The sequence below is a fragment of the Manacus vitellinus genome, unplaced genomic scaffold (genome assembly GCF_001715985.3).
Source record: "Manacus vitellinus isolate BGI_N305 unplaced genomic scaffold, ASM171598v3 scaffold_0_pilon, whole genome shotgun sequence".
Classification (NCBI taxonomy): domain Eukaryota; kingdom Metazoa; phylum Chordata; class Aves; order Passeriformes; family Pipridae; genus Manacus; species Manacus vitellinus.
In genome coordinates this window covers 28,056,939-28,069,639 of record NW_021938789.1, presented here as the reverse complement: position 1 = coordinate 28,069,639, position 12,701 = coordinate 28,056,939, and the positions used below count along the sequence as shown (strand labels likewise).

General features: G+C 36.3%; 1 protein-coding gene across 1 annotated transcript in view; it reads left to right on the top strand.

Moving 5' to 3' along the window:
* TENM3 (teneurin transmembrane protein 3) overlaps positions 1-12,701 on the top strand; it is a 381,689-nt gene that overhangs the window by 128,220 nt on the left and 240,768 nt on the right. The window lies entirely within an intron of this gene.

Here is a 12,701-nt window from a genome sequence, read left to right as displayed (position 1 = left end):
TTGCATGTGTGGGATGGTATTTTGTTTGGCAAGATACTTTAAGAACAAATGTTAATTTGAGGATGAGAAACAATGATTCAGCTAGGAGGCCCTTCTTTCTGTAGTTACAAAACACATTAAACTGAGACTGTGGGATTGCATAAAGCCAGGGTTGAAAGGGATCTGTGGAACTGATCCAGTCCAACCCTCTGATGAAAGCCAGGCCTTAGACTTAGATGATGAAGGACTATGTCTCAAGCAGAGACTATTTGAAATAATCTCTATGAGGTGGGAGATTCCACCTCATACTTGTGCAACTTATTCCAATTTTTAATTGCTCTTATAGTGGAAGGTTGGTTTGTTTGTTTGTTTAAATCCAGACAGAATATCCCCTGAAGCAGCTTGGACCCACTGACTCATGTTCTGTCGCTGTGCACCTCTGTGAAGGAGAGTACCTCCATCCTCCTTCTAACCTCTGTTTAGGTACTGGGAGACTAGAAGACTGTCATTAATCCCTATGAGCCTTCTCTTCCCGAGATTGCCCGAATCCCTTCTTGGAACTTCTCTTTATGTTGCAAGTTCTCCAATGTCTAAATCATCCCGGTGGCTCTTCACCAGATTTTCTCTAGGTTGAACTGGAGGGACCAAATTGTTGATATTTACAATCTCACCTTAAAAATATTTGAAGAGGGCAATGCGTATAAATTTGTGAAAGCTGTCAGTTTAGTCCTACACTCTGTGTGTTGTCCTATACATGGTTTAAACCTGTGTTTATGTAGTCTTTGTATATGTCCTAGACAGGGTAAGACATTGTGGTTTTTTTCATCTAAAGACATCTATGTTTTGTTGCAATGTTTAGCAGCGTTAAAGCATTTCAGTTATATATCTCCATACTTTTCTTTTTGTTCTTTGTATGGTGTGGGTTGAAGGCTTTAGAGGGATGGGAGTCATAAATGTTCCTTCTTTTTTAAAACAAAATAAAGGGAAAAACTATTCATTTGCTCTTTTATATTTCCCACCGGGCAAAACTGCTATTGTACCAAGTACTGCTGAATAGTGAGTGTTGGTTTTAAATAATCAACTGCATAAGTGAACATATTTTGAAGCACAAACACAACATCAATAGGTTTGTGTACTGGAGTTGAACTGAAATCCCAAAAGTAATAGAAAAAATGTTTTTCAAGAAAATCCAACAACCAAAATTGTGTTATTGTCTTAAGACAATGACTGACGGCATTTGGATTACCTTATATATCCTAAACTCTGATGTTCCCTGACTCATGTTAACCTCTTTCACAAGAATCACAAATCTTCAGAGGATCTCCTATATCTATGTAATTTACTCTCTGTCAAGCATATAAACCAGTTCTCAGTAATACTTTGCATTAGGGGAGGAAAGGAAATCTCTATCATGGCTGGCCCTTGCAGTTTGATTGTCCAGATGAGACAGATGTGAAAATCCATGTTTCAACACTCACAACCATAGTTAGACTGATCCTTGATTAAATGCATTAGCTCATAGAGTCTGTTATAGTTTTGTTGTGGGGCTGGTTTTGTTGGGGTTTTGTTGATGTCACAATATTATTAATAGATACTTTTTAAATAAGATGGTTAAGATTAAGCATCAATTAATTAATTAGTTAACCAGAGTAATATTAATATTAAGTGTTTAGTTTTAGCTTCCCTTTAAAAATAAAATCAGCAGAAATCCTGGGCAGAAAAATGTTTGGGAAAGTTTTTACTCTCTCAAGTGCTTTCTTAATTGTGGCTCTTATTTCTTTCTTGTTATTGTGCTGGGCTTTACTTTGTGATTTCTACTATGTCCTACTTCAGTTATAATGCTAGATCCCTCCTATATCTTCTCCATATTTCTTGGTTTGTAATACAGATCTTTGTTTCTGAGTTCTTAATTTTTAACTTTCGTGTTCTTATATGAAATTGGAAATATTTCTGTATCATGACTAATGGTGTAGGTTGACATATTCTTTCGATCTTCTTCTTGCTTATGAGCTTATTTTTGTCCTTTTTGGTATACAAGAACGTGTATGTCTTTGCCTTAAAATGTGATTATTTTAACAAATGTTTATCCATAGTTTTGAATCTCATTCTGTTGACGTTACAGACTAAAATTTGACAGCTGGAGAAGTTCTATTTAAGAGCATACTGTGCTAAGAGCATATTCCTGCAAAGAAAAACAGTCCTATTTAAACTGAAAAACTTAAAAAGAACAACTCTTCAGCATCAAATTTCCTAAACTTCCTTTCCAATACACATTCAAAACCTAGGAAAAGTCATTTGGGATTACACCCATACCTTCAACCCAGACTGCTGCTTTTTTTTCGCATTTTCTCTATATTAGGAGAAAACCTGTGTACCCATGTGTTTAGGTTAAAATCTAGTTTTGGTAGTGAAGATGTAGAGTCTTTCACTACTATGATGAGATAGGTTAAATGCCTCCTTCAGGGAGTATGACCTGTATAGATTCCAGAGTTTAATCGAGGTCCTACTTATACCACTTAGTTACAGTATCACCAGACCAATTATACCCACATCCAGGCTTATCAGAAGTCTTGGCAGCACAAAGTCCAGAGCTATTCACTTACCCTCGACATTGCAGTAGCTTAAATTTGAGAGCTCTGAAAACAACCACATTGCTGCACTGCAGCTGGGCTGTGGACAAATGTAATTTTAGTGTCTGATGCTGTCAATCTGGCATCTTTCACAAGTAGGGATTTTATTATATAGAAATGTAATCTGTCTGCTATATCCTACAGGGTCATTATGTAGAACATGATGCTTCTTTAAAAAAGAAAAATAAAAAGGGCTAAGACTCCTAAAAAGTTGTTAACTGTGAGAGGACAGATTTTTGAAAGCCAGTGCACAGTGCCAAACTCTTGTATTGAAAAGTTTTGGCTGAAATGCTGGGACATATAGATAATATTGTCCTCAAAATCTTGCCAAAGAAACTGCAGTCAGAAATGTAGGAAATTGTCCAAGATTAGGCCTCAAACATGCTGCATTCATTACCAGCAGCTGTGCATATATGAAGTGTTTCTTTATACCACACAACCCAAACCACTGTGGCCTGTCACTGTCATTTTTATAGCAATTTGCTGACTTTTTAAGAAACAGGAAAACATTTAGCTAAAACAGAAGTTGAAATGACTGACAGAAGATAATTTAAGGGAATTTTAATGGCTACTGACTGTGTACTGTAGAACTATGCTGAAAGGCACATATATTTAAGACTTCGCTTTATGTAATAAAACTCACTAAGAAAACAAAATTATGCTAATAATAGTTTAATGTTTATTTTAAGTCATAGATACATACCTTAACAGATTCCTTAGAAAGCCAGAAAGGTGAACATGATGTAACAGTGTTATTTTGGGTGTTAGGATTTTAAGTTATCAACATTTTCTTTCAAGATAAATTCAAATATGCCTCCATTAGGGGGAGATACACATTCATCACTCAGAGCTTCAGATTTTCAGACACTGTTTGGTATGATAGATTTTCTCTTCGATGTTTTTGTTAGCTTTTAAAATACTCTGCTACTACCACCTTCTTGTACCACCAGCTTGTTGTGGGACATGTTTTTAACTTGTTTAACCAGCATGCAAAAATTTGCAGGAAAAGAGAAGGCCCAACTTTATCAATTTCTCAACACTTCAGGGGGAAAAATTATAACAGTAGAAATATCTTTATTAATTGGAGGATTTTCCAGAATGAAATATAGATGTTAAGATTTAGAAAACCTGGAGAAAATTCTGTCAAGCAGCTTTTCCTTTGCCCATCTTTTCTTTTTTCCATCCATGAAACTGCTTCTGCCTCAGGGTAGTTCAGCAAATCTATCAGTGTCTGGTTTGTTTACTTTAGGGCAAGAGCGTTTTAAACAGCAATGTGACCCTTGTGCTGGATGTTAGTATGAGTGCTATCAAAAAAGGCAAAGAATACTGATGGACTTCAGTTGATAAATTCTTGTACCAGGCTTTAGAGCATAGTAGTTTCAGATGAGGTATTGAAATCATGTTGTTACATGCCTAAGCACTCTCCATCTAGCTATCCTGTGTGGATAGCGACAAATCCCTTTTCGTTATACAGAGAACTGAAACCCACAACTAGTTGAATTCACTGTGGAATAAGTCCACTGCATGTTTGCCCTACAATCACAGCAAGTGCCACTGTGCCCTTGCATAGCCCTTGGAGTACTTTTTCCAGTGTCTGTGGTCCAGCTGCAGGAAGCACTGGCTCCTGGGAAATTTCAGAAGAATTAATGGGAGACCATATGAATAGAAAAAAGGATTTCAAACACCAGGATTCTGGTACACCACATTTGAGGGCTTGTCTCAAAATTACTTCCAGGATGAGTCTCTGCTCTTCAGCACAGAGCTCTACGGGAGACTTCCTGTGTCACCCCCATAAAGTTATCACAAAGGTATGTGGACAAAATGAGAAAGGACAATTCAAGGTAGGGAGGAGAAAAGGGGAGAGGAAGGGATGAACTGATGGCAGCAATTCTTGAAGTTCATTATTCAACAGTCACTGCCTTTGCCTAGATAAATGACTGAGTTATGTATGTATATATCACCTCCATTGTAGAAAAAGCATTTGGGTCTCTGGGTGGTAGACACAGAGATGTGAGAACAATACAACTACTAAAAGCAAACTGAAACATTAAATGTGGAATAGAGATCTTGTAATAAAATTAGGGGGTTTTTACATACATTTACCATGCAATTTTAAGAAGAAACTGTTTTCCATACTTTTCTACTCTTTTGACACCACTTCAGCCAAATACTGAGCAAAAGTAGTAAGATCACTATTTCAACTCTCATGAAGCACTAGCATCCCCAGCAAATTGGAAAGAGGGAACAGGAATCCCAAAGTAAGGGAACATCCAGATTCTTGAGAAAGGGTTGACGATGCTTCTTGTAGTATAATAGATAGCAGGGAGAAGCAAAGGCAGGTTGTGTGTATGTGGGGAAATACTTTAGGAAACACTTCTGTAGAAAGAAAAGAGAACTCTGAGACACTGGTTATGCTATAGCTGCCAATTTACCAGTATTAAGGACAGCTTCTGTAAATTTGATTATCTTCAGGATATTTGCAATAAAAGCTGCCTATTTACTGAATGCTCTTCTTATCTTTGAATCCTTCTCCAGCAGGCTTGGTTCTGACCATCTCAGATTTTTGGCCTCAGAGCTGATTCAGTCACATTGGCATTTTTAATCCTAAATGTGGCTCCCCTCTTCCATGTAGGTTTTCATTTAGGCTTACACTTTGAGTGTTTTGCTCTTTAAGTGTCAGCATGTGGTGAGTGGGAAAAATGTGGGGCTGTGTGTGATGAGTGCTGGTTCATCTGTAGTCTAAAAACCTGTGTCATGCCATTAGCTTTTGTATGCCCTCTCTCTATATATATTACATTTAATTGATTTATTTTTCTTGAGAAATATCTTTCAGGCTGAATATTCTACTACTTGTTCACATTTTAAGGACTCTCATATGAGAGAATTCAGCTGGACTTTGAGTTCCCTCTCTTGGCAGATAACACCAAAGCCTGCAAATCTGGCAGTGCTTGTGGGAAGGTCTTTAGTGAAATGCAGTTAAGTGAAATCATTTAGATGATGGAATTAGGAAATGATAGTGATAAAGTTGGCTGCTGTGAAAATAGCAGCTGAATGACAGAGCCAAAGTAGGATTTCTGAAGCTGTTTAACACACATGGATCCATGGCAGTCTGACATCTATGCAGTGGCATGCCAAGCAAATAAATAGAGTACGAGGAAGTGCTAGTGGGAAGAAAAACTTTTGAGACTATTGCATGTGATAATTTCTATGTAATATACTGTGTTTTGGAAATCTGTGCAGTGGTTAGTCTTGCTTGAAGTAAGGCGAGCCCAAGTGTACCTGTGGTACAGCCTCATGCTCTGTGTGTGAGCACAAAATATAAAGGAAGAAATATTTTCTTATCCTTTCTCCCCTCTTAAGTAAATGGTAGCTTAAAATTCTTGATAGTGTCTACACCCTGTTTCTGAATATGCAATGTCTGCTGGTATAGAATAAAATTATTTCACTAGCAGTTTGTCATGTTGGCAAATACTAAATGTGTTGGGTTGAATGTGGAAAATGATCACCTGCTCTGTAGGAGAATGAATATCCAACAGATCACTTCAAGGTGTGCCATAAATGCAATTCTAGATGCACTACAGCACTTAGTCTTGAGCTTAACAACCCACCTATCACCAGGCATTCATCATCTGCCTGAATGTGTACCATGGGAAGGTTTGTTCATGTAGGCAGTTCTAAATGTACATAAAGTATACATAAATCCTATTCTAATTATTTATGAAAACCTCTGTTTTTTTCTCTAAGAAAAGGTAATAAGATGTCTACTTAACAGCAGCCTGAAATGTTTCTTTTTTAGAAGATACATTTTTTTTAAAAAATAAACCCAAATTAATATTTTGGAAAGTATTTATTTTATTTTACGTGTATGATTTGTATAACCATTTTGTAGATAGACCACTTGCAGGGATAAGGCTCACACCAGGTGTCAGAGGAGTGTGAAATAATTTTTATGCCACCTTTCCAAGGCAATAATTGTCATATAAGCATACAGAAGTGCAGATATAGTACTTTCAGATGAACATTCTCGAACTGTATATAAAAAATCTATTTGACAGACTTACCCAAAGGATGACACTTTTTTCTGATCTTGCCAAAGCAGCAACTGTGTAAAAAGAAAATTTGCTCTGGTGGTTGGTATTTTTCCCCAAGGAGCTATGATGTAAAGGGAGGGAGGAGAAGCTGTAATTAGGAGAAAAGAAATGATTTCTTTCTACTGAGCAAAAGAAGAAATTTCTGACCTAAATGACACAGCAAGTTTTCAGTCATCTTTCTTACAACAAAAAGCCAAAATAGAAGATGGATGGCAGCAGCTGAACCCACAGTCCAAGCCACATAGATTGTGTCATGATCTGTATAATACTTATTCCAAGAAATATGTGAAATATTTTTTGTGGGAATTACATGGTTATTGATTTTTGTGTTTGTGTGCGTGCCGCTGATTTTAAAACACCTTTTTAAAGATGTAATTTTAGAGAAGTACCTTGAACCTTTTTTCTTTTTTTTTTCTTTTTTTTCCCAGATAATCAAAATACAGTTAAACTTTTCTAGAGGCATGAAATTCTAGCTTCATCATTAGGAATAGAATGGTTTTTTAGAGCTTAATCTCTTATACTGATAGGATTTCCCTGCTGGTGGTCTTTACCAATTCTAAGAGATTCACAATAGGCTGGTTTGTTCACAAAAGCCAATTCTTTTTGGCAGACCTCTATACAAAACTATTTTACTCTAAATGGATTGTTTCAAACAGCCTACACATACCTTGTTTGTTAAGAGATGTCCTGTGTCTCATGAGTTTACATACCAAATTGACTCTTTTTCCTTCCAGTTACTTTTTTTATGTCATTTTCATTTGCAGTAAATATCTTTCTCTTTTGCTTCCTGACAAAAGTGTAAATCTTTAATTAAAAAAATAATCCAGTAATCCAGAGGGATTTAGAGCTGTGGACCCAAGTATTAAATGTAAATCAAAACTTAGTCAGTTGGAAGCTGCTTATTATGAAGATTAGACACTCAGTCTCCAGTTCGGAGCATTAGCTGTGCAAGCAACTGCTTCTTTGCCTTCTTTTACTGATGAAAGGCAGTGAGTAGCAGCTGCTGATAGAGGCTACTGCAAAACAATAGGAAAACAATACAAAAATGAAGGGAGGAAGGTGCCACAATTGTGCATGTTTTAGGATCTTTAACAGTTTTCCTTTTAGTGTCCTGATGAGGCATTGAAATGAGTACCACAAATACAAACAAGTTTCAAATTCATAGAGAGTTCAGTTTAAAGAAAGATGTAAGGTTCAGATTATAGTTGGACTTTTCTTTCTTTAGTGAAGTGTTTAAAGTTTTTCCTAAAATATTATTGCTTTTCCTCAAAAATTAGGTAAAATGACCTGAAAACACCAGAGCATTATTTTTTTGCTCCATTTCACTACTGTTATTCATATAGCAGTTCTTCTGAAACAAATAGCATTAATCCTTTTTTTTATTTATTTTGGAGGCGGGATATTTCTTTCAAAGGGCTTATTGATACATCATCTAATCCCCTAGACCCTTCATGAAAATGTCCTCTTCCTCCTCACTTGGCTGTACTATAAGATAAGGAAAGCATGTATTCTTTGTGTTTCCAAGAACTGTGTTAATCATTCAAAGCATCTGTGCCCTTTTTCTCTGCCGGCTGACTGGTACTGTAGATATTTAAACACAGGAATGTATCAGTGAAAAAGTAACTAAAAACTATATAAATACTATGAAAAGCATCATGATTAATATTTATGTCTTCAGTAATTCAGAATTTGGAGCTCAAGATATTCAATTTGTATATTAACTGTAAGTTTATGTTTTCCCATACCCTTATATGTGACCAATTATATAAGCAGGATGATTCTAATCAGGACATTCTACTGTTAAACAGCAAAAATCTAGGTATTGAAATACAAAAATATTTTGCATTTTTTACTTTGCCCTATACTGCATTGCTGGGAAATTATTCATTATATGAATCTGTAGCACTCAAAAATCACAGAGCAAATGTACACTGAATAGTTTTGTATGGCTTCTTAGGAAAAAAAAACCAACACATATTACCCACTTGCATTCCAGAAACATGTCATAATTTAATCCTTTATTGAAAGGACTATGTTTTTGCTATAACTCTTTTCCTACCCCAGTTACATTTACTTGCTTACAATTTCCACTTGTATTTTTAGAAAAATGCTGATCTGAAACTGCAAAATTCTTGATACAGTCTTGGAAGGGGTTATAAAAAATAGAGTTAGACTTTATCAATGTAAATGAAAAGAAAAAAGTTTATTGTTTTCAGATTTGAACACTAAATCTGTGAGCTCATCAAGGTCTTAGTCTGTTCTTGTTTAAATCAGCATCATTACTGCATGAAAAATGGTTCATCTTAATCTTCACTTGTGAGAAAAAAATAGTCAATGTAGCATACTATTTAAATGCTTAAGAACTACAAGATGTTCTATATTAAATATATTTGGGCACGTGCTTTCTCATGGGAACACATTATCCTGCTAATCCTGTTGATATCAGATAGTATTCTTAACACCTTCATTTCTAGACATGAATTTACCTTTTTTTTAAACACATTTCAAGCAGGAACTGGAAAGCTGTATTATCACTATTTTGTTTGATCAAGTCTATTTTGTAAAATTGATATTGTTATAATTGATATCTTATCTAATAAAAATGTTTACATTTCGTAAACCCTGATTTTTATAGAGTTGTAAGAAAAACATGTTCCAAAGTGATATACTGATGCTGTGCAATTTCAGTTTCTAGGTAGATACTCCATTTTTATTTCTTTGTAATACACACAACAGCATCCCTTTAAAGTACACCTAGCATCTCAGTAGAAGTAGCTGTAACACTAATTATTTATGATAGGATGTCTTAACAGGGCACTTAGGCTACTACTATTCAAATAGGTGAATTAGTATTTGGCTAAAAAGGTGTTTGTTCCCTTTTAATAAAAGTCACTGGTCATCATGAATATTGATAAATAGCTGAAATGATAATCTTGATGAGGAGAAGAAAGGCTCAGCGATTAGGATAGGCCTCAGATTATCGGAGGCATCATGTTTTCCCTCTCCCATGGTACTACTTTTGTGGTACTGACAAGTCAGCTTTGTGCCTCCATTTGGCAGTGAAAAATGGGTACAATAAAGTTTTCTTTGGTATGATGGCACTTATGGAACATTACAGTAAGGACTGAGTTGTTATGTGCTGCAAGGAGTACAGCTTCAGTGCCTGGGCCACTCTAGTCTAATGACTACCCAGAGTCACCTCCAGTGTAACCTCTTAAGTCCTTTCCAGGTGTCAGCTTTAAGTGATGGAATTACTAATGTGTCAGTTTTCTGTGATAATACTTATCTTTATCAGAGAGTCAGTATGGCTGCTTGTTACCACCTTTAAAATCCTGGATACCTGACACAAATTCAAATGTGAATATAAAAATTAATCATTGTGACTAAGCTGTAATAGGCCTCCCTCCTCAGCCAAATGCAAACCAGCCAGTTAGAAAGCTGAAACAAAGCCCTCCCTCCAGAAACTAACCACATTCACAGTTCTCCCTGTTTTCATACACTCTGGAAAAATATGAACTATGCAACATGCTATGAAGGCCATAAAATTTGAGCTCTTCTGGATCAGGGAAGAGAAATCAGTTCCAAAAGCTTTGAGTTCCCACAAAGAACATCCCGTTAGCAGTTTCTCACCCTCTTATACCAGCAAGGCCCCTAGCTCACTTGTTTTCACTTCTCTGTATTGTGGCAATATGACAGAGACAGTGTGAGAGAGGAAGAGAAATTCTTTCACATATGTCAAGGCCAGCTGTGTGGTACCTTTCAGTTATTTAAAAAAAAGGTAAGTTTTCAGGTGACCCTTCTGTTGACCTGAAAAGGCCACCATGGCTTGAGTTCAGCAGGGGATGAGTGTCTGTTGCCCATGAAATGCAGTTCCCACTAAAGAGAGTAAAAGTGGCTACAGTAGTGATAAATGTACCTGCAGATAGCCGCATGGATTAACACAGCTCTAATTTATTCCACATTAAGAAAAAGGACTATAATGAGTTATTAATAAAGACTAAAAATGGGTTCAAATTCAATGGTTAATACTCTGCATAATTTACTATAATAATCCTTCTGACCAAATAATTTTTTTAGAAGTGCTTGTCTCTTTTCCTATGAATGAAACACATGCTATTCTTCCCACACACACACCTACCCCCAAGGTTTTGTTTGATCTTTCTTACTCTTTGGGCGTGAGCTATGTTGGCATAAAGTGTTGGCATATCCATGGTAGAGTTTGCTTCACCCCCATTTGTCTACTCCATATAAATATTTTCCTAAGCAAACATTTATGTTCCAGATTTCTTTAGTGTTGCACCTAATAGATTTCATAAATCATTTGTGCTGGCATTAGTGGGACAGTGGAATCTCAGCACAGGAAATCTCATAGCAAAGGAAAATTCCATTGCAGCTGGCTGAAAATGGAGAGAAGTGGATCCACTGCAGTGACATCCATGTCTTATTTTTTTGATAGGCTGCAGTTCTCAGTGTCTTTCCTTCCATAGCATGTGGCTCTTGGAGGACCCAATATCCTGCTCTCTGCACAGGTCCACAGCAGTATTCTGTAGAGGGGGTGCAATTACAGGTGCTCTCAGAGGGCAGTAATTCAAATGAGCTCTGGAGCTCTGCATGAGCTGACTCCAAGCATCCAGTTCTCATTCCTCCTTCTTTCAAGATCTCTAAGGATATATGACTGAATTAATTACTTAGTAAATTTTTCAACGGCAGAAAGCGCTTATCCATAGGTACTCCAGCAGTTTGGAAAATAGTATTTGTCTGATCTAATACCCCATTTATTACAACTAGAGCTCTTGGAAGAGATGCTGAGAATATGAATGTTGCTGTGGAATTGCTAGAAACTTCCTTAAAATGACTACATTAGTTCATGATTTCATCTCATAGGTCTTTCTTGGCTGGTCTTGCAGTTATCACAGATAGGACTCTGTCCAGAATTTGAACTGCAAAAAGCTTCCCATTTTTATCAAACTGCCCCAAAAGCCTGAGTAAAGTTTAAGTCAATAATAACTACATTACAGTTTCTCTCCTGTGCTAAGCCAAAGCACATGTAGTCTGTTGCATATCTGATTTGAAGACCTTCGGGTCAAGATGTACTATTAGTGCTATTACTTTCGGATTTTTTCAGTATTTTCCCCCCATGCCAGCCAGGACTGCCCTCATCAAGACATGGCTACTTAGACCATTATTCTCCCCCTCGTTTTGCAGAATTCTACTGTTTCAATCTGTATAGTCTTTGTTTCTCCAGGAAGTTGCAAATGAGCACTAATTGTGTGAGCTTTTTGAATGTTATTAAATTTCTTATGAATAATACATCTGAAATATGTGCTTTTATTGCAGCTTTCTACATAACAGTGTTGAAAACATATTCTGGAAAGATACCATCTTCCCTGGAAGTATTGTAGAAACATTAACAATATCTTGATCTGATTTTTGGCAAAATATGACTTCTGGGCAGCTGCTGTGATAACTTGGCCTGTGTCAGCAACAGATCTTTTAATTGGGTGAGGAGAGTTAAGTTAGTTGTTTTTAGCAAAGGTCCAAGGTAAAAAGAAAACCATAATAGGAGTTTTGTAGGAATTCCTACATGTCACTGTATTTTCTAAGCCAACTCAGAAGGTTCTTTGTGTAGTAGTGTTAAGAACGAGATAATCATTGGAAATAATGACTCACACAGACATTTTAAAAGATTAAAAATCTGTTTTTTAAAATAAAGACAGAGGCAGTAACTTCAGTTTGATTACCAGCTGAAAACAAAATTTTTCTGGTTTTAATATTTATATCTGCATATTTTGTAGGCATCTTGTTGTTCCTGCTCTCTCTACAGTATATCAGAAATTAATGGTAATGTGAATGCTTCATTTTGTACCTAATATTTGATAGCTTTATCTGACAGCCATGATGCATACTGTGTCCAGTCAGATCGAGCTGCAGCTCCAAAGGCTTCATTAGCAGCAGACTTGATTATAAATTGTGAAGTAGTGTTTTGAAGTAAGCAGGGTCT